The sequence below is a fragment of the Nannospalax galili genome, unplaced genomic scaffold, assembly GCF_000622305.1.
Source record: "Nannospalax galili isolate Female #2095 unplaced genomic scaffold, S.galili_v1.0 scaffold308, whole genome shotgun sequence".
Classification (NCBI taxonomy): domain Eukaryota; kingdom Metazoa; phylum Chordata; class Mammalia; order Rodentia; family Spalacidae; genus Nannospalax; species Nannospalax galili.
In genome coordinates, this window is record NW_008359214.1 from 771,399 (window position 1) to 794,900 (window position 23,502).

The 23,502-nt window shown below is 37.2% G+C and overlaps 1 protein-coding gene and 1 pseudogene across 3 annotated transcripts in view; both read left to right on the forward strand.

Annotated features, from left to right (window-relative positions):
- Positions 1 to 23,502, forward strand: part of Diaph3 (diaphanous related formin 3) — a 545,702-nt gene that overhangs the window by 237,051 nt on the left and 285,149 nt on the right. The window lies entirely within an intron of this gene.
- LOC103725610 lies at positions 18,396 to 18,897 on the forward strand (annotated as a pseudogene).

Sequence of the window (23,502 nt, forward strand, 5' to 3'; positions counted from 1 at the left end):
ACAAAGCAGTTTCTGTATCAGTCTATTGTCTATTCTTCCTTTGACCTCTACCCTCACATTTTTTTTTAAGGTAGTCCAGGCTTCTGTAAAATACAATAAGGCATAAATTATATTGTTGAAGATGGAAATATTATCTTCTTCAAATTTAATACACCTCAGCAACCAAAAAAGAAATAAATTCTAGTTATTGTTCAGATAAATATACAACTTGCAAAATTGAAAAAAAAAAAAAAAAGAGGATCTTGCTTTGTTGTCCAGGTTGTCTTTGAAGTTTTGGATTCAAGATCTTCCTTGCCTGAACCTCCTCTGTAGCTGGGACTACATGGGTGTCCCACCAGGCCTGTCTGCTTTTGAATCTTGCTTTAGTGGACTGTTTATTGCATTTATTAATAAAAGTACAAAGGAAATCTGAAGAAAGTATGAATTCCTTCATTAGACATTAAGAAATGATGGAATTAATATATGTTTGTAGCAGCTAAGTGTTTACTTAATTAATGTTGTTATATTTCTTCTCCAAAACAATTCTGTCAAAAGTTCAAGGCAAATATTATCTGCATTGTATACAGAAGAAAAGTTATACTTTGAAATGAAGTTCATCTAAAAGAAGCCAGGACTGAACTGAATATAGATCTGAGGGTGAAGCCACTGCTCTCCCTGCACTGCCATGCTGCTTCTCTGATTAAAAGAAATCCTATTATGTTTTATTTAAAGTGTTCTTCTTTGATTTAAAATAATTTTCCTCTCATCTCCTGCCACCTTACTACTGCCCCACAGCAGTTCACCCTTATCCCATGATTTATATTAAAGGCTTTAAAACTTGCCATTTTTTATTAAGACTATCTTTCATCATTTGGTACCTCTATTCACTTGTGTAAGTATTTGAGCTGTAAATACCAACACCATGCTGTGGCGTGGACAGGAGACACGGAGGCTCTGGAGTCCTCCCTCTCAGTGCGTAACCCTAGCTTTTATAGCCACAGTGTTTTTCTCTATGAAATGGGGGACATAATATCTGTCTCATGGGGTTATTGTGAGAATGATAGCATGCATATTGTAAAATGTCTTTTACAGTGCCTAACTCATTGTGTTTCTCAAAAAATGTTAAATTTTGACAATCTCGGCCTCATTTGCACGGGTAGAGGTTTGTTTATCATGACTTTTGTACAGTGTAACTTTTTTTTTTGTTTTTGAAGTAGTAAAAGAAAGTCTTATGAATATTTGTATATTTATTATTTAAACATATTTTGAGACTAATATTGTACATATTTATGTGCCACATAACATTTTGATAAATGTTTCTATTGTGTATTTAAATTGGGGTAAACATACCTGGGTTTTCAAACAGTTTCTTTATGGGGTAAACAAAGTCCTTTGTTAAATATAGAGACATAATTGTTACCTGTCACCTTCCTAACTGCAATAAGACAACAAAACCTCTTGCTTCCATCTAGCTGTGACTTAGGACCCAGATCAACTCCATCTGTCCCTCTTCCTCACTCTCATGTTCTATGAACCATTACTCTATGCTCAGCTTCTTGGAGATTCCTTTTTAGATTTGTATGAGTGGGATCATGTGATGCTTGTCTTTTTATTGCCTGTTTTGTTTCTTTTAGCATAGTGATTTTTACTTCTATTTATTTTGCTATGAATGACAGCTCTTCATTCTTTTTATGATTTCAAAGACATATATTTGTGTCTGTGTGCATTTTCGTTATCCACTTAATAGCTGATGGACATGTGGTTTTTGTTTGGAGCTATCATGAATAGTACTTCACCACACATGGGATTTCGTATTTCTCTTCATATTGATTTCATTTCCTTTGAATGTCTCCATAGAGGGAATCACATGCTAGTTTTACATTTCATTTTTTGCAGAGCTTCCATGCCATTCTTATAACGACTACTTAGTCACATTTTGCTGAACAGTGTGTGAAAGCACTTTTCTCCATATTCTTGCCTACAGTTGCCATCTTTTGCCTTTTTGATGTCAGTTGTGGGTTTGATTTGTATTTGTATTCCTCTATTATCAGTGTTGAGCCTTTTTTCCCTTATACTTATGGGCCATTTGTATATAATATTTTGAGAAATATTTACTTACATCTACCCACCTTTAATGGGGTAATTGTTTTTTATTTTGCCTTTGAGCTTTGGTTTCTTTACATATTTTGGGTATTAACCTCTTGACTATCATAGAGTTTACAAATATTTTCTTCTGTTTTCTAGACTTTCTGTTCATTTTGATGATTGTTTTCTGTAATAATTATTTCCTTTTCTTTGTAGAAGCTTTTGAATTTGATATAATTGCAAATAATGTATTTTTTGCTTGTGTTCCCTGTATTTTGGTGTATTGGCCTAAAAGACAAAACGAAACAAAGCAGAAAAACTATGTTTCCATTGTCCTAAAGCATTTTTTGCCCATTTTTTTTTCAGTGATTTTATCATTTCCGGTCTTACATTTAAATCCTTAATGTATTTGAAATTAATTTTTACATACCTGGTAAGATATAGGGGTCATCCCATTCTGCAGATTATGGGAACTTTAGTTTTTCCTGCATCGTTTACTGAAAAGACTGGCGCTTCTCCACTGCATGTCCTTAGCATTTTTGTTAGGAAGTCACTGGTTGTTGATGTTTACTTCTAGGCACTTTATTCTGTTGAACTGGATTGTTCCTTTTATGCCAATGCTGGGTATAAATGGTCCTATTGATCACGTTTAGTTATAATCTTGCTTTCAATGAAACTTTCTAAATCACAGAACTACCCTGTGAACTGATGTATCTTAATAGCCACTTAGAAAACTTAATGTAACACTAGTTTGTTCCATTAACTATAGGTTGTTCTGTACAACTTATTCTTTTTATTTTGGAGCATGTCTTCTCCAGTGCTTCATTGAGTTTGTTGAGGGAGGGATTTGTTGAATGAGGAATGAATATGATGATACATTGGATGGTTTTTTCCTTTGAATTTTTTTGTGTCCTTCATGGAATTGAGGTTTGAAAATTTGTATATTTGCATGAAATTTAAAAGCTAAAATTTTCAAATATTGCTTTACTTATTATGATTTCACTTAGAGTATTGCTCTAACAGCTTCAGGGTGATTTTTAAAAATTCTTTTAATCATTTATAAAACCTTGTTGGTTAATTTAATTATTTTGATAGTCATTTACATTTCCAAAGATGAGTGAGGATGGTATGGATGTCTTAATATCTTTATGGAGCTAGGATGCAAAAACCAGAGTCAACCCTCATTTGATCGGCTACTGTGAGTTCCAAGTAGAGTTCATAGTCCAAGTTTTCCCTTGGGTTTACAGGAAGGATGGTAAATGTTAATTTTCTTTATCTTAGTGTGTTGGCAGCAGGTTGAGAACAGTGATAATTTTTGAGGAATAGAATATTCCACTCTACCCTTCATCTAGCTGTTGAGGTATAAGCCAGTAGAAATTAGTTGAAAGAATGGTATAAAATTCCTGACTTTCTGATATTCTTGGAATATCATAAATTTCATACAGTTCTATTTCATATTGATTTCCTAAGCTGGTGATAAATTAAGAGAAAAGATAAATGTCTTTAGCTTGTAGCTTAATTGCATATTTGTATTTGTAGTTATACATTGCTCTAAACTTGTCAAATCATTGATAAAAATTACAAATCTCTTGAAGTAGAAAGTATTCATCTCAGAACATGACATTATAGCCCCCCAATTTGACATTGGAAGATGTTTGCGATATTACTTGCTGGACTGGGGTATACTAATGATTTTGGTAAACTGATAAGGATGCTTGCCCTGCACGGAAAAATGAAAACGAGCCAGTGTTGGTTAATCTGATATCCCAGTGGCATCAGTACTCTATGTTGTCTTCTTATCCATTTTCTTTGCTTTCCACAGTTTGGGCAGAGTGTTGCTAGCACTGGTGGGAGGGATAATTATGCTCACAAAGGAACTTTAGTTTCTTTTTTATTACATTGCTTACAAATTTGCATAGTTTTAATGGCTAGAAGCACACACATATTTACCTTCGAGTTCTGTAGAAGACCAACAAGGCTCCCCCTGGTTAATAGTCTAGTTAACAGAGGTGCTTTCTTCTGGAGGCACTAGGACAGAGTCTGTTTCCTTGAGTTTTCCAGCTTGCAAAGGCCATGCACATTATTCAGCATGTGGCCCTCTTCTCCATCTTCAACACCAGCGCAGCAAGGCAAGTTCTCACATCTTTTTTTTTTTTTTATTACAGATCATGTTTATTTAATAAAAAAGGGTCAACTTGCTTAATAAAATGTTTTATAGAACTAATTACAATTTAATTTTCAAATGCAAAGACCCAACAAGTATTAAGTAAACTGTTTTGTGACACGGTACACTATAAACGTACTATATAAGTATTAGGCAGATTTTTGTGCTCAAAGCAGAATTGAAGAAAATTGAAATTGTGCCAAAAATTCAGAGTGGGTATTCATAGATCTTTGGGTAACTAAAGTTTAATTTTTTGAGGAACAGGACTTTTCAGTATCATAATCTTTTTTTAATTAAATTGAATTTTTGTGAATTTGATAGATACATCTGGATCATATTTAGATACCTTCCCCAAGCTGTACTCCTTTCAGAGGCAACCCCCCCATCAAATTTCATAGATTCTGTCATATATCTCAAGGTCTGTCAAGCCAAGTTTCTGTTTCCAGATGTCCCTTTGTGTGAGTCCATGCACTGGAGCCTGGTCAATGTATCTAACATCACTCCCTTAAAGAAAATCAACTCTCCCTCTCCCAGTAGTCATTGGTTGCCATTACTTCTTCCCTGACTGACTTCAGGGATTGGCTCTCTCTCTGGGTCTGCCTTTGTCTAGCAGAGGTTCTCTTTTGGACTCTTGATTAAATTATCCTACCTAGATGATGCAGGTTGCTTTCCCTATTTTAGTCTTTGACCATAGTCACATCTGAAAAGTTACTTTTTTCCCTTTTAGATAAACTCATTCCAGGAATATGATATGGGTATCTTCAGCAGAGGACCTTTTGGGGGACACTTGGGCTAATCCATAATATCAAAGTATACAACTCCTTAATTATGTTAGTTTCTTTCAACCCTGGACCAGAGTCCCATTACAGGTATGCCATTCAGGGACCTGGCATATGGTGATTCAACTCCTTAATCATTTGCTCTCCTCACAAAATATTATAGAGGGTTTGATCTTTATCAGTCACATTAACCATGTTTTTGTTTCCACAGCTAGGTACCTTTGCATATTGCTTGGCAAAATCTTTATATTGTGTCTTTTGAAGTACCAGGAAAGCTTTTATTTTTTTAACCATATTTATTCATGTATTTTGGTAATTAATGTTCAGCAAGCAACATTTTCTGCTATTTTCTGGTTTGTAACACATGGTTTTATATTCCTTGCAGGAAATTATTAAATTCTGTATGTCTGTTTTTACTTCATATTTTTTTAACCGAAGTATAACCTAGGTATCCTCCTAACATTCTAAAATAGCCATTATCATTTAAAAATAAATTTATGGCTGTCATTTGCTGTTTAGTTTAAAGACAATAATTTTAATTTAGAAAAATAGCATATTTTGTATATTACCTTTTGAACAATACACAATGCCTATAAGTTAAAGTAAATTTCCTTTTGACAAGTTTAATTACATTTCCAACTACAGATTGTTATTCTATGTTTCACAGTATCTTTTATTTGAACAATATTTATGTTGTTTTCATAGGGACTTTAAGGAGAAAGGGACTTTTTCATGGTATAAGCATTACTCAAGTCTAACAGGAATCTACAGATGGACATGAATATATAATTTCATTAAACCTTGCAAAATATTAGAAGTATTTATTTCAGTGAGTCATTTAAAATATATATAAAAGTTTATTTTAATTGGAAAATTTTCATCACTGAGGCAAATCACATCAGATCTAATACAATCATATTTTACATAAAATCTGCAATTAATTTTAATTTAATTTTTGGCTCTTACTCATTTTATAGTCAACCCCTGTATCATCATATTGCCCGAGAGTCTTTCCAGAAGCTAGGCTGTCTTCCTTCTTTAATCTTTTCTTTTTCAATTAGAGAACCAATTATTTTACAGGGTTTCACAGGTCACAGTAGGAAAGTTTGGCTCTCTGCTTCCTGAGCTTTAAGATTTAACCCAAGAGAGCTGAGATAGCCAATGGGATAAGTGTGTTTGTTTTGAAATGAGGGGCATTTGCCTTCTGAGCTTTTATGTTTTTGTATTTTGAAGCTATGCTTTATCTCAATAAAAGTTTTTGAATATTATGTATCTGCATAAAAATAAATATGAACTTTTAAAATTGGCCAATTATTTGTATGTATATTACATACTCCAGGTATAACTGTTTTCAGTAGGAGTACTAAAGATAGCTTCAATTTATCATATTTTAGCATGATAACAATAATACAGAATTTACCATATATGCAATCATGTATAAATATTGAAGCATATATACAGATATATAATACATATTAGTTTATGTGTATATGAAAGAATGTTGTTCCTTATGATAGTCCAAAAGTGGGTAGTTACTTGACTATGTTAACCTTTGTTACTGTATCTTTTATTTAGTGATATAATTGGATGCAGAGAAAGCAGCTCTCTGCCTGACCTGATCGTTCTCAGTCCACAATTGAGCCTCTGAGGTGGCCTTTATCAAGAAAGTTGTTTTGTGAATGTATTCTTGATGAAGAACCTCAACCTGTAACCTCAAGCCAAAATTTCTCATTATTTTTGGTTGTATTAGGGTTTTAAGAAATCCAGTACAGCTGTTGGAAACAAAAGTGATGAGAGAAAGGAACTGACTTATGCAGCCAAGTATAAAATGGGGATCTGCTGAGCCCCAGTGACTTGCCTGATTCTTATATCATACGATATAGGTGCACTGATTTTAATGTGAAGGAGCTTAGACTCCCAAAAGCTCAAACTGTGGCCCTCAAAGTCACATCATTAGGATGGAATCTGAGGCCAGGCTTGACTTACTTGTGCTTCCCTGTATCCTATTTGACTCTAGATCAAAGAAGTGTTTGTGGGGTATGGCAAGAGAGCACTAGGAAGGAACATTCTGGCATCCTTGAGGCATTACTTTGGAAGTAAATTCTGAGTACTATCAGAATTCCCTAGTACTGTGTAGAATAGTTACATCTATTATTTTGATCCATTACATGTTTAGAATCTGTGGTAGTCATTTCATTTTTTGCACATTTTCTTCAAACCTTTAAAAAATAATTTCCCTGGAGTCTATTCTCATTGTCTTTTATTAGTCCATAATCCAAGCTGTATTATTTTCATCATCCTGGTGAATATCACATGTATCCCACACATGCATATGTACTAAAGGACTATAGAGAAAGGACTTTATCATTAGCCTCTGCAGTCAAGTTTGATGTGCATTTCCAATCAAGTTCTTATAAATTTTCTGCTCTGTGCATCCTTCTCACCAATAACATTGATCTGCTCTGGCCATTCACTTCATTGCTCCTCTCATATGTTAATCATGTAGTATCAAGTGTTTCACTGACAGTCCTATCTTCATCTCCTAGGAAAATTCCTAGTTAGGCATTGGAGCAGCTGCTTGGCTTCAGTACCTTCCTTTTCATTCTTTTTTACTTTTACAAAGTTATCCTCTTCAGGACTGAAATTGCCACAGCATTGGGAAACACTTGTCATTCCTGCTCCTTGGCCCTCTGACTAATGTAGTTCTGTTTATTCACATTACAGTGCCTTTATAACATAGTTCAAGTATGCTAGAAATATTTCTGTTTGAGGCTGTTTCATGTTCTAAACAAGTACTTGATAAGCCACTTATCTCTGAGTCTTGATTCATGTTGTTCCTATACTTGACTCCCACTTTAGTACTGGAAATTTTGCCATGCCCTTCTTCACATTCTAATTCACATTCTTTGGTATTTTATTCTATTCCATATCATTTATCACCTATCTTTTTAAGTAATATTTTTATTCTTTGAAAATTTCATACATTGTATTTTGATCATATTCATCCCCCTTCCCTCATCTTTCTCATTTTCACTCTAATCTCTCTAACCATCCAACTTCATTAGTTTTCTCCCCCCTTCTTTTCTAAAACCCACGGAGTGCAATTTGTTGTGTGCCCCCACCCCAATACTTTTGTGTGTTGGTCCATTCCTTGGAGCATGATCAGTCAACCAGGGCTCACACCCTTAAAGAAATCTGACTCTTCCTCTCCTGGCAGCTATCACTTGCTACTAGCTCTCCAGCTAGTTTGTTTCCCTCCCTTCTCCATGCTGAGTTTTATGTGACTTGAACTTACATGTGTCTTATGCATGATATCACAATCACTGTGGGTTCATAGTTGCAACTCCCCTCTTGTGTCTAGAAAACACCATTTCATGTAGTGTTCCTCTACTTCTGGCTCTTACAGTCTTTCCACTCATCCATCCAACCCCTCTTTCTTCAAGATCCCAGAACCTTGGGGAGGGGTGTAATATGGATGTCTCATTTTTGGCAGAGCACTCCACAGTCTCTTCCAGGTCTCTGTGTTAACCATCTACTATGAAAGATGCTTCTCTGATGAGAGTTATGATATATACTTACTTATGGGTATAAGTCCATAAAGTATTATTTATTGTTTTTAGCAGAATAATAGTGTGTTCACCCCTACCATCTATGACCTCTCTAGTCACAGGTTTTTGGCCACAGTAATGGTGTCAGATATGAACTTCATCTTGTGGAGTGGGCCTTAAATCCAATTAGAGAGTGATTGTTTATTCCCATGACATTTGTGCCACTATTGTACCAGGGGCATATTTTGCCCAGCCAACATTATTGTAGTGACAGGGCTACTTGCTGTGTAAGATTGATGATTACTTATGTACCACAGGCATATTTTGCCCAGCCAACATTATTGTAGGTGACAGGGCTACTTGCTGTGTAAGATTGATGATTACTTATTTACTAGGTGTTTATCTTTTGCTCTATCCCAATTTGAATTTAAAACTACTTTAAAAAATATTTATTTCATTTGCTGTTATGTTCTCTGCAGTGAGAAGAATGTTGGACATAGCACTGAATTAATGTTTGGTCAACAAATGAATGACTCATCATTCCTTTAAAACAGAAATACAATATTTTCTGCCTCCTCAAGCAAATTATCTTCTTTCAGTTTAAGCCAATGGGAATTTTAAGGAGAGTAGAATTATTTAAATAATCTACATTCCAGTTAACTTTGCCACTGTTGACTTTCAGATTGAGTGAATAACAAGTTTGTTTATAAATTAGGTAAAGAACTTCTGAGGGTAATGAAGGTGACTGAACCATGAGACAGGCTTTTTAATACAGAATATTTACTTTTTTATAAAGTATTATTTTTATTTTATGTGTATGAGTTTATTGCCTGCATGTTTGTAGATGCACCCATATAATACAATGCCCTTAGAGGTAAGAAAGAGGGCATTGGATTCCCCTGGAAGTGGTATTATGGATGGTTGTTCGCCTCCATGTGAATGGTATGAATCAAACTGAACCTGGATCCTCTGCAAGAGTAGCCGGTGTTCTTACTGCTGAGCCATCTCTTCAGCTCATATATATTATATATTTTTACGTTCTTAAATCACTTGTAGATTCTTTCTAGTTATGTAGTATTATCTTTCTTCACTACATTTTAACTGTTAGTCATGTTTTAAAATCTTTAACTGGAATTATTAGAAAGACTTATGAAGTGGATTCAACCTTCTTATGTCATACATCTTTTCTGTCCTCAGTGCTGTTATTTATTTATTTATTTATTTATTCATTATTTTGAGATATGACTCTGTGACTCTCAGATTACGGTAGATTCTTTCACTTACTTACTGGTTTGTGATTTTAACAAAGTTCTCTCTGTGCTTAATAATGCCCTTCTCTTGTCTAAACTAATTTCTCCAAGCAGGAGCTGCTTGTCTTATACTCACCTTATTTCTTTCACTAAGATTGTGTGTGCTGTTCTCTGATGTGTGTCCAACATGCTTTGTGATGAGTAAACAAATGGAGAGGGAGTTGAGTGTAGTAGAGCAGGAGGCATTTGGGAACTGCTGGGGTGCCTTGGAACTAAAGCATAGCAGTAGAGTGTGTCTGAGCATTTAGAGAAAGGTTAGCCATGTCATCAGAGGATGAACCTGGAAAAAATTAGGTCATATTAAAAAAGTCTGTATATGAAAAATTTAGGCATTTAAAATTTCTTCTATTACATACTAATAATTTAGCATACTTTAAATTTTGTCACAAATCTTGTAACATTTTGAATAGGATCATAAAATGTTAAAATCTGTGTTTCACCATCACATGTCAGCATCAGGGATCTCTGTGTGGTATATCAAATACCTAGGCTAGAATACCAGTTAGGATGCTTGCTTAACTACCTGAGTGGGCTGGTAATGAAGTCTTTAATCTAAGTTACTGCTACATTCTTAATCTAAGTTATTGCCACAACAGTACAGTGGATGTAAGCGATGCTTAGAGAAATATATAATAACCCGGTTTTGACAGTCTTTTGCTGGTAGATTTTGGAAAGCAAACAGAGAATAGAATGGGTTTTCAGTGTATATCAGATTAGTTTTAATTTTCTCACCTGAAAAAGAGGTTAATAGCTAATCACTGGATGATTAAGAGACAACATCTTGAACACCTAGCTGGATACCTAATTCATGTAACTTTATCATCGGCAGCTAGCATTGTCATTATCAGATTCATTTCATTTTATTTTGTTTTTATTCCATTTTGCCAAAGAAGTAGACACTGTGCTAGCTGCTGTGAATTAAACATGGGTTTGGGTATTGTGTATAAGTTCCTTTCTGTATCTAGGATTTCTAGGATTTCTTTCTTACCGATACCATTTCATATACCTTCTATGATGTTACTCATTTTTTTTTTCGATTTTACATTTTAATAATTCTACTTAATAAGTTCATGAGACAAAGTGTAAAATTCTTTTAAAGGTATGAAGTTTTCTTTTTCTGTAATCTTTAAATTACATATAAATTTAGGTTGCATATGACTATACAACATTGAAAATACTGCTTTTGTTCATGTACTAGTACAGTAACTAGGGCCAATAGTTATCATTAGTTTATTTCCAGATAGCAAAGTGGTAAGAGAATCAAGCAGTGGGCCAGGCAGATTTAAAGTTAGAGGAGATTACACTGTTTGTGCTAATGACATTTCCTTAACAACTTCTGAAAACTATTGAATATGAGCATACAACTCTAATGCTAATTGTAATGCATTACTATACCCCATAATCTATGAGAGTGTTCACCTCTGCACTCTGCCTGTCCAGCTGTTGTCTTGTACAATTATCAGCAGGTTATTATTCTGGTTATGAGCTGTGTCATACTTGAAAGTAGGATGAAAAAAAATGTTAATGAGCATGCATGAATACTGGTTGATGAAGGTTAAGTGGTTGCAGATAAGCTCTTTGCATTCTTCCCAGTGAATGTTAAGGCTGAGGCAGTGGGTTCTGATGAGGGATTGCAAACAAATGCTGTTGATTGACAGTTCCTGATTTAACATTAAAATGGCATCTCAAGGCAAATTCTGTTTCAGCTGAATAATAGCCTCAGTGGTGTTGACCCCAGAGTGCAGCTCAACACTTCAGCTTTAATTTTATTTTACAATTTTTAATTTTATCTCTCTTGTATCAGATTTTCAAATTCTCTCATTTCTGTATCTCATTTTATTTTACAGCTGTGCCTGATGGTGTGAAGTCCTTGAAAACACACAGAGAAATCATTAACAGATCCATTATATGCTTATGTTTTTAGAATAGTAGCTTTACAGTTTTACATATGATCAAATAGGAATACTGTATACAATAGCTATTTAAATATATAAGCATGAATCAGTATTCAGTAACAATATTTTTAACCTGTGTGTTTCCATGTATTTTAAATGATGGCCCAAGTGCTTTTTTCAGCATTTCTTGCTTAGTTATAGACTAATAGAAATTACTTGTGTATATTCTTTAGGGTTTGTGTGTGTGTGTGTGTGTGTGTGTGTGTGTATATGTTGATTGTTAGAAACATAATATTTTGTATGCTACCTACTCAGTATGAACTTCAAATACAGTTTTGGTTTTCAAGAACTACCAATTTAAGGAACAGCATTAAGCAATATTTTTTTTTGACTAGACTATTTAAGCTATATTATCAATACATATGGATCACAGTGCTATGCTGCGGTCACCGCCAGTGGCGGCCACTCCTCCACTCTCATGGGCGCTGCTCCTTTGTTCTCGAGGGCATCAAGGCTGCTCCTCTGCTCACCCTGGGCTGAGGCCACCCTTCTTCCTGCCCTAGGCTGAGGCTGCTCTTCTGCTCACCTGGTGCTGAGGCAGCTCTTCTGCTTGCCCTGTGCTGCCTCCTGTCATCACCACTTCTGCCCAGTCTCAGACCCCAGGACTGCTGAGGAGACTGTGTCAGTGGAGCCACATTCAGACACAGGAAACCACGTTCAATGGCATAGGTCTGCTTTATTGCAGGAAGGCACAAGCTTATATAGGGGTATTGGTCCAATCACAGCACAGAAAGTAGGATACATCATTAGCCTAACAGGTTTAGCATCCTATCAAAGGACAGCAAGTAGGATACCTTATTAGCATAACAGACTTAACATCTTATCACGGAATAGTGGGTAGGATGCCTCATTAGCATACTGGGTTTCAGATGCCTGGATTCCTGGAAACCACATGACCCTGACTGTTGCAATATTTAAGTGTTGCAATTTCGAATTCCAAGGGTGGTGATTAGGGAGTGGCAAGCTCTAGGCATCAGTCTCATGATCTGCCAGTGGGAGCAAATGTCACAAGGCGTTCCTTGTGGCTCCAGAGGTCGGGCCATTGCCTCAGGACTGCCGTATGGCTGTCACCCTAGGTTCAAGCCTGTCTCCCACACTGTGCATCCTGTTACAGAGGGACAATAAAATTGGGAACACTTGTTAAATAATCTTAGGATTGTGAAGTTAGTTGAACTTGTAACTTGTTATTTAATAAATGAGAAGCTTGAGATTGGTACATGGGATTTTATTGTATTTGGCAATAGAAATACAATTTGTATTTGATACTGGTTTATTTCCTGATCCTCAAGTAATTTCTTTTTTAAATGTGCTGTCTAGAGATAGCTCCTTTAACTCACTGCCTACTTAATGTATGAACTAGAGTGTTGTTTTTCATTTATTATTTTTATTTTATGTGTATGAGTATATTGCCTACATGTGTGTAATTGTACCCATGTTGTGCAATGCTTACAGAGGTCAGAGGGAGTGTATTGGATCCCTGGTACTAGAGTTACAGACGGTTGTTATCCACCAGATGGGTACTGGGAACCTGAATCCAGGCCTCTGCAAGAGTAGTCAGTTCTCTTAACCACTAAGCCATCTCACCAGCCCTGTTTTTCTTTTTTTTATATAAACATTTTTCATATAAGAAAAATTACTTTAAAAATTATATGTTATTAATTTTTTGGGGATTCATGCTTATAGGAAATATTCGTAAGTTCTCTTTGAATTCTGTGGCAAATAGAACAGGAATACCTACCTCTCTTTTGTTTTAAAGTTCTGTGGATCACACCCATGATTGTTCATACCATGCAAGCTGTACCACTGAGGTACACTGAGTCCATTCCTCCACCTCTTCACACTGATTCTTACATGCATGTTCCTCTAAAGAAAAAATTGTCCTCATCTCTTAGCCCAGTGTCTTTGTGCTTAAGGACTCCCCCCCCTCCCCTTAGAGCTCTGTAATCTCTGTTGTATTAAATGCTTAAGTCTTAGTGCTAGTGTGACTTTTTCTGTCAGTGACTGACATTGCACATACAAATCATACTCCTTCAAGACTAGCTGATGCTGAGCATTACACCTAGGATGCAGTTACCTGCCCCCAGCATTAAGGGCTCTCATTTTAGTTTATGAGCCAGTCTTGATGAATCATCCCACCATCTATCTTACCAGTCAACTGACTGCTAGTCAGCCATGTAACACAATATGGGCTATCCTCTCCCATAAAAGGGAGTGTCCTAATTCCCAGGACATAGTCCTAAGCCAGGCAGAGATACTTCATGTGGTATACAGTCTAATGGATACCATAAATAGGCAGGCACAAAACAGGGACCTTTTGGTTCTATGTAAATAATGAGCAAGTTATGATGATGGCTGCTAGTTTAGAGAGGGTAGTAATGGCCTATAAATTTACAGTGTTTAAATAATAACACAAAAGAGAAGAAAAAAATTAGCCAAGGATTTGAAGCATAAGATCTCCTGGTGAAGGAAATAGCATGGCTTCCTGTTGAATAGAATTTAGGGTCCCTCAGATGTTCAGTGTGACTGGAGAACATTACATGAGGGGGCAATAACAAATGAGGCTTGAGATCTGGATTACCTGGAAATACTTCACAGAAACCTTTGAGTATTCTGAAGGGCACCTGTATGATTTTAGAAAGCAAGGAGAAAGTTCAGTCCTTTAGTAGGCATAGTGATTTGGGTCAACGGGATATTGTAACCTTGCTCAGACACTTCCAAACCTAGCATAAGAATGATGTTGGTGGGCAGGACAGAGAAGGTGTGTGAAAGCCTGGTTAGTTGCAAGCTATAAACAACCATATAATGTTATTTATTTGCCATCAACCAAAAAAAAGGGCAAGTTCTTTGCAAAGGCTTTGACTCTGTCCTCTTCAAAGGAAGGTTTGCAGTCTAGAGGTATTATTTCACTAACATGCACAAAAGCACAAATGAAACATATTAAACATAAGGATTCATATTTTACACATAGTAAGAAATTTCATTTGTCTAGAGATATAAGAGAAATATGGTTTTCTCTAAGATATATGACCTCTCCAGCCATGTATATTTGGCTTTGTTTACAGTGCCACACACGAGTTCCCTCCCATTGAGTGGACTTTAAGTCCAATTAGGTTAACTGATTACCCCCATAAAAGTGCCAGTAGGGCACCAATATAGTTTGTCCTGCCAGTCATTGTTGTGTTATTAGGTTTTAAATCTGGGGTTGGACCATTGAATGAATTTCTCCCTTAGCATTTTGCACAGTATCCTCCAGTACCATGAGAGCTAATATTCAAAGAGGAGGCTTACAGGTCAGTTCCAACTCCATTGCTCAAGTCATGTGTCTAAAGTATGTCCTGCCTTCCACAGTCGGGTTTTACCTTCAAGTTCTAGGAGGCAATCAAGGGCTGTGGCAATAGGCTGTGTAATTTTGGGAGTCTTTTGGACCACCCTGGTCAACAAATTGAAGGGCGGTTTTTCCTTTCTATTATATAGCCTTCAGCTGTACACATGAACTCATGTAGAGATATTGTATGTACAGTTTTTCACTAGGTTTTTTGAATACGTTTCCCTCTGGTTTTTCACACCAGCTAAGCATTATTTATCCGCCCCCCCCCCTGTTTAACCCTCCATCCTCCCTATGTAGTTAAAGTACCCCTATTTCCCCCATTTCACCCTTGATAATAACTGTCTCTTATTATCCCGTCTCTTGAGCTCCTTCTTCCCCATTACCCCCATTTTCCTTGTATAACCCTTCATCTCCCCTCCCATTTCAATACCCTTAATTTACCCATTTCCCTCTTGGTAACTCATTTGCTTTTTATCCTACAGAAGCACTGGAATTTAAGTGTGATTATAATTTTTTAAACCAAACCCTTCTGTTCTTCACTTGCCTTGTGTAGATGAGACTGGAAATTCCCGAAACTCTTGCCTTTCGGATTTATGCATTTTAACTCACCTTTTCTTTTACATTCTATATTCAGAACTTCCTTGGGGGGGGTATTTGTACATGTACAAAGCATTTGCTTGTGTTTTGAAAGTAATTTCTGTGGAGGAGTGAGAAACAGTGCATTCTATACCTGTCCTCGGTTATCTTTTAAGACCCATAGGTAGTGCCACTTACTGCGTGATGGCTTCTCTGTTTCATCTATGGGATGTTATTTTTTTGAGTCTTTGATCCTCCAAAGTGTTCCACTGATCTTTTTCCTTGATTGGCCTCAAAGAATTGGCCAAAATAGTCTTTTCATAAATTGTTTCAAGTGGGCTTCTGATAGGATAAATATCAAAAGATTCCTGACCTCTATAATTTTCTCCCTTGACGTAAGTGATAGTATTATTGTATAGTTTTATCTCTGGGTATCTTATTCTTCCAATTTCATTTGAAGTTTGAAAATTCCTTGTGTTTTACTTTTTCTATGTCCACATATAGAAAACCCATGTTTTACTTTTTCTATGTCCACATATAGAAAGCCCAAGTGAGTCAATAAGTGAAGTAAAAAAATGAATGAATGAATGAATGAATGAATCAATCAATCAATCAGCCTAAGATTTTTGTATAGTGACAATCCAGCCCTTAGGGTAGCTCCATATTGAGATTTCTTCCCAGATACAATCACCCTTTCTGTAACTATGGTTTCTTAGCCTTGGTTGTTCTGCAGATAATGGAGTGTGGTACAGTGAGGTTGGCCTTGAACAGAGCTGCAGTGCAGTCATGGGGAGGTCACTTTCCAGCTTTCAGTTGTGTCTCTAAGGAATTCCTTCCCAGTTTATAATTTCATGATTCTCTGAAACTTCTCATATTCATTAAGATATAGAAACAATAGACTAATAAAACACTTTTAGTGAATACCAAAGAAGCCTTTTGTATCTGTGCTTAGTAGAAGAACTCTACCAAAGGTGGCAAGTTGGTTACATTCCTATCCCCATAAGAGGATGAGGTGACTGAGTAGATGCTATAAATGGGAAGATTGTATGGAAAAGTAGAGAGTGCAGGTCATATACTTTGACATATCTGTGTTTATGTGTTTATATCTTGCTCTAAAGGCCTGACAGGGTCTCAAACTTAGCATCTTGCCTTAGCCTTGAGTGCTGCAATTGCTAGTTTGAACTACCAAGTCTGACTACACTGTAGTATTAGTTTTGATAGCAGAAGTTTAAAAGTAATTTAAACACTCATCAGTAAGGAACATAGTTATATTAAGTTATAGCTAACTTATGTTATCATGATGCTATTTAAAACAGCGTGATTGCAGTATGCATATGAAAATGGGCAAAAATACATGGCTTATTGTATTTGTGAAATAGAATACAAGATAATTTATATTACACAAACTCATTTGATGATAACAAAAAAATTAAACTATATGTTTATACATCTTTTTGTGTTTTTATGTCCCCATATTCATAGTCTACCATGGATAGTTTTTGGCATCAGTAACTGTTGCGAATGGTAGTTTTCTCTGTCAAATACTTTGGCAGTGTATGGGGAATTTTCATTTTTTGTGGAGACAGGCTTAAGCCTAGGGTGAAAGTCTTATTGACAGCCATACAGCAGGCCTGAGGCAATGGCCCGACTGCTGGAGCCACAAGAAATACCTTGTGACCTTTGCTCCCATTGGCAGATCATGAGACTGATGCCTGGAGCTTGCCACACCCTAATCACCACCCTTGGAATCCAAAATTGCAACACTTAGATATTACAACAGTCAGGGTCACGTGGTTTCCAGGAATCCAGACTCTGTAATCTGAAACCCAGTATGCTAATGAGGTATCCTACCTGCTATTCTGTGATAGGATCTTAAGTCTGTTATGCTAATAGGAAGCTAAGACTGTTATGCTAATACGGTATCCTACTTGCTGTACTGTGATAGGACGCTAAACCTGTTATGCTAATAAGGTATCCTACTTGCTGTGCTGTGATTGGACCACTACCCCTATATAAGCTTGTGCCTTCCTACAATAAAGCAGACCTATGCCATTGAACGTGGTTTCCTGTGTCTGAATGTGGCTCCACTGACACAGTCTCCTCAGCAGTCCTGGGGTCTGGGACTGGGCAGAAGTGGCGACGACAGGAGGCAGCACAGGGTAAGGAGAAGAGCTGTCTCAGCACCAGGCGAGCAGAAGAGCTGCCTCAACACTGAGCAAGCAGAAAAGTGGTCTCAGCCCAGGGCAGGCAGAAGAGCAGCCTCAGCCCTGGGCGAGCGGAGGACCAGCCTCGACGCCCATGAGAACAAAGGAGTGGCGCCCACAAGAACAGAGGAGCAGCTGCCGCTGGCAGTGACTGCAATTTTTAAAGTCCTTATCTTTAAAGTCCTTTTCTATTTGAATTATTTTATAATGAGTTAAAAATTATTCTACCTAGAGAACAAGCCCAAATAATAGAGCAATTAGTTGGAATAGCATACTTAGCTTTGGGGTCTTTAAAAAAAATCCTGATTTGAGTGGCTTGAGTCTAATTCATAGAGTATCAAGTTGAAGATGAGCAGGTAGTAGCAACAGAGCCAAAATAAGAGCTGGAGCCCAAGGAGCGAGTGTTATAGAAGGAAGTGTATCATACCTCACCACACCTGAAAGTAGAACCTGGTCCAGTTGCAGAAATGGCAGCTCGGTCTCTGCCTTTCACCTTTGAGACAGTGTCCAGCTGGGAGCTGGAAGCCTGGTATGAAGACCTGCAAGAGGTCTTGTCCTCAGAAGAAATTGGGGGTACCTGTATCTCACCCCCTGGAAATGAAGAGGAAGAATCAAAAAGCTTCACTACTCTTGACCCCTCATCTCTAGGTTGGCTGACTGAGGAGCCAGGGCCAGCAGAGGTCACAAGCACCTCCCAAAGCCCTGGCTCTCCAGATTGCAGTCAGAACTCTATGGCTCAGGAGGAAGAGGAAGAAGATCAAGGAAGAACCAGGAAATGGAAACAGAGTGGCCAGTGCCCAGCCTGGGTTGGAAAGCAATGCATGAAGCAGAACAGGAGAACAAAAGGAAAATGGCACAGCTAGTGGAAGAGAATGAACAGTTCAAGCAGGAAATCGAGCACGTGACCAGGCAAGTAGAGTCTATGCACCAGCTCTGATCCACCAAATGGTAAATCTGCACCAAGCATGAATAAATGGGACCATCATCTTCCAACTTGGGCCACCTCGTACCCACCACCATCACACCAATGCCCACGATGTGACTCTCAACTGCACATGTTCAGTAGTAGGGGGAAGCGTTGGGGTCAACCAAAGGAAAGGGTCTCGGTTTGTATATACACATTGTACATTCTTTATTACTGTCCATAACCAGTAAAGTGACTTTCTATGAACAACAACTACAACAAATGCTGACAGGATGTGGAGAAAGGGAAACGCATATCCACTGCTGCAGTTACTATAGAAGTCAGTGTGGAGGTTCCTCAGAAAGCTAGAACTAGAGCTACCATATGATCCAGTTATACCTCTCTTGGGCATATACGAAATGACCTTTGCCTTCCAAAGTGAAAGAAATTTTTATCAAGTATAATATACATAGGGTTCCATTCAGTAAACTACATTCAGAAAGCATATGTTTAATAGTTAATTATTTCAAATGTTGCCTGTGATCAAAAGGGACACCCATTTGTAATGAAGGAAATCTGTATAATGGTTATCCTGAAGAATGTTTGCTCAAGTATGAGGATGAAAGTAATTGATGAAATGAGAAGTTAAATGTATCTTCTTTAGGCGGCGAAGAACTGAGAGGGCATTGTAAGTACTCCAGTAAGTGAAGAGTACTGTGTGGAAATTTGATTTTAAGCTGATTATTACATAGGTCAGTGGAAATGCATGTCTTGTGTGTTACTTTCTCTTTGGTCATTTGCATTCATATATTTGAAAAAACTGATTCTTTTCTCTGTAGTCTTTCCCACTGTCTTTTTCCTTAAAAACTTAAACCACAATATCTTGTATTAGTATAGGTTTTGTTTTTGTTTTTGTTTTTAAATAGAACTTGTAGTGGAATTTATAGCCCATGAGGTTTTTAAAGTTATTATTCCCAAAAACTTGTCCACCGATCTTATTAACATGTGCACACCTCCCTACCTTATACAGCTTAGAAAGTAAAACCTGTGTCTTGTGCATTGCTGTCTAAATGAGCCATGTGCTATTCTTATTCTCCAAAGCTTGTGTAGAGTTCGTATTGAGGTAAACTTTCTGCTGAGTTTAGGACAGGAAGCTATATACCAGTACACTGACATGGGGTTTCCAGTCTGTCTTTATTCTGTCATTTCCCAGGTACATTTAACTTAGTGTCTGTTCTTCGCAGTGACCTCTTCTGCAATGGCTTTTTTCTGCTGGAGGAGGAAGGGAGCATTCTGTACAGTTTCATTTAAATTCTGATAGCATTCCTCTGATCCTCTGCAAGTACTCCTTTGGCCCAAGAAGGCTTTTGTCTTGCCAGAGCCATCTTCTCATATTCTGCATCCTTCCTTATAGGTACCATGTTGTTGTCATATTTATTATATAAAGGAAAGTTTTGTGATTACATTAAATTTTTTTCTTCTGTAAATATTTAGCTCTCATAGTTAAACCACTTAGCTTTCAGAGCAATCATATCACTATAGCTATTAAAAGAATTCTAATTTCCTTTCCATTGCGGAGGAGTGATTTCTAATTCTGAGGTATGTCCCTTCTCCAGGAAATAAATGCCCTTGATCCTAGCATGGCTATGCTATGGGAACATTTTCGGTTAAAAAGCAAAACAAAACAAAAACAGATAAGGCCTCTCCATTTACCATCTCCAATTACTATGTCTCTGCTTTCCCTAAGAGTAGAAGGAATCTTGGTCAGTTCTTATTATGTCACATTTTCAAGGTCTGCTTGTGGCCTCCATAGGCTCTGAATTGCTAAATTGGAATAGACAGAGGAATAGGGGTCCAGAATCCTTTCCCAGATTCTCCTCTGTGCTTTAGGGTTGGTATCATGGTATCATGTGATTTAAAAAAATTATTAGATGTTTGTTATACTCTCCAATTTAATTGAGGAAAAAGGATTTGAAGGCCTCAGAATTTCAATTAATTATATAGAATATAGATTGGTATTTCCAGTACGAAGTTATTGTTTTTATTTTTTTATTTTTTTTATTTTTTATTTTTTTTGCTCTTTTTGAAACAGGGTCTCCCTGTAGCCTCAGCTGTCCTGGAACTCACTATGTAGACCAGGCTGGCCTTGAACTCACAGAGATCCTCCTGCCTCTGCCTCCCGAGTGCTGAGATTAAAGGTGTGCGCCTGGCTTTATTTTTTTTTTAATTATTTTTATTTTATGGGTGGGGCTGGAGATATAGATAGCTCGGCAGTTAAGAACACTGATTGTTCTTGCAGAAGACCTGGGTTCAAATCCCAGCACTCACATGGCAGCTAACAACTGTCTGTATCTCCAGTTCCAGGGAATCTGACAGTATCTTCTGTCCTCCGCGGGCATTGCATGACATGGGTGCACTTACCTTACCATGTGCAGACAATACATGCACACACATAAAATTAAAAAAAAATTTTTTTTCTTAATTATTTTTATTTTATATGTATGAGTATATTGCGTGAAAGTGTGTAAGTTCACCTGTGTGGTCCAATGCCCGTGAAAGTCAGAAGAGCATTGTATTCCCTGGAACTGGAGTTATGGACAGTTGTTATCTGCCATGAGGGTGCTGGGAACCAAACCTGCGTCCTCTGCAAAAGCAGCTAGTGCTTCTATCTGCTGGGCTATCTTTCCAGTCCCAACGTAAGATATTCTTAAGAATGTAGAAATAAGTCAGGCTTATAATCTCAGCTACTTCAGAGGTTGAGGCAGGAGGATCACACTTTTAAGTCCATTCTGGACAATTCAGCAAGGCTGTATTTCAATTTTTTTTAAAAGGTAGTGAAAAGAGGTGTGAGTATATATAGTTTGGTAGTAGAATGCTTGTCTAGCATGTGCTAGGCTCCAGGTTCTATCCCCAGTACCACACATGCGCTTGCGCACACATACATGCACACACACACAAATGCACATTCTGTGCACATACAAGAATATGTGCTATGAATTTTAAAGATGAGCAATTTTGACGTATGCTATATGCTATCATGTATGAGTCATGGAGTGCATTGAGATTCATCACCACCTTCTGCGTGTCTGGTGGGAAAAGCTCATGTTCTAGTTTGTTTCTCCATTGCTGTAACAAAATACTCTGACCATTAGCAACTTGGAGAGGAAAGGGTTTATTCGGCTTACATCTCCCCTGTCACAGTTCATCTCTGAGGGAGCCTGAGGTAGGAACTCAGGGCAGGAATCTGGATGCAGGAGCTAGAGCACAGGCCATGGGGGAATGCTGCTTACTGGCTTGCTCCCCTGGCCTGTGCTCAATCTGCCTTTTTATATAGCAGAGGCCCATCTGCCCAGGGGTGGCAACACCCACAGTGGGCTGGGCCCCCCCACATCATTCAGTGATCAAGAGGCTGCACCACAGACATGACCACAGGCAAGTCCCTCCCTCCTCCCAGGTGTGTCAAGTTGACACTAAAGCTAGCCAGTACTGAACAGGTGCACCTTAAATATCAGACTTTTCTTTGGTCTGAGAAGTTCATGGTCCATACTCTGGGTTGGTTTCCCCATAAATATAAAATCCCACAAAACAAAATAAGACCATATAAGTATGCTGTTACTTTATACAAGTTATGTATTATGAAATTTTTGTCTCCTTAAGTCTGACCATTTTACTGTCAGTGAAATTTTTTTTATTAGCAGTTTAGACTGAATGTCATTCAAAAATACTTATTTTATGTGTATAGGTACATGTATTGTAAGTTCACTTGTGTTGTGCAATACATGCAATGGTCAGAAGAGGGCATCATATCCCCTGGAAGTACAGTTACAGATGGTTGTTAGGTGCCATGTGGGTGCTGGAGCCATGTCTCCAGCCCCCACAGTAATTTTTAATGCCTGATCAACATTTCTTGTATCCAGTTTGAGATAATCAAAGCTATGTGTTATGTTTTCCCCATACACTGATACATGTTGGATGATGTACTCACTGTTTAATATGATTGCTTTTTTTTTTTTACTTGTTAGTTAATATAATTTATTGTTATCTTTTCTAGCCTCAAGTTGCTTAACACTGTGTGTACAAATACTAATAAGTTGTTTTATTAAGTCTTTCCATTCTGTAGCACGCTGAAGATGTGGAAGTACTTATGTCCTTATTTGAACTTAATCCTTCTTTGAAATTAGAATGCACATCGATTTCTCATTATTTGCATAATGGGCTCTTTTCTTTCATCAGTGCTTTCTTTTGTGTATGTATTAGCATGTCATGCATTAGTGTTTCGATTCTGCTTTGTAATTTCTTCTAGCAGGTATATACATCACTTAACATCACTGTGTTTCTACTTTTCTAGTATTATCAGTGTATATATAGGAGAAGGTTGTGCTGACAGACACAGTAGTTACTAGTGAAATAATTTTTTATGAATACTTGTATCATTCTATGGTAGAGGACCAGCCTTCTGGTGAATTGAAAGGTAGCAGGTAGTAGAATGATTCTTTAGTGTGGGGCAATACCAAGAAACATAGGAAAAGATGGAAGGATGTTTTTGAGTTATTGAAATAAGCTATGAAAGATCATATGAGACCTGTATTTAATTTTCTTTCAGTGGAGTTTTAAGTTTGTTTGTTTGTTTATTTATTTGTTTGTTTGTTTGTTTGTTTATTGGTGTTATG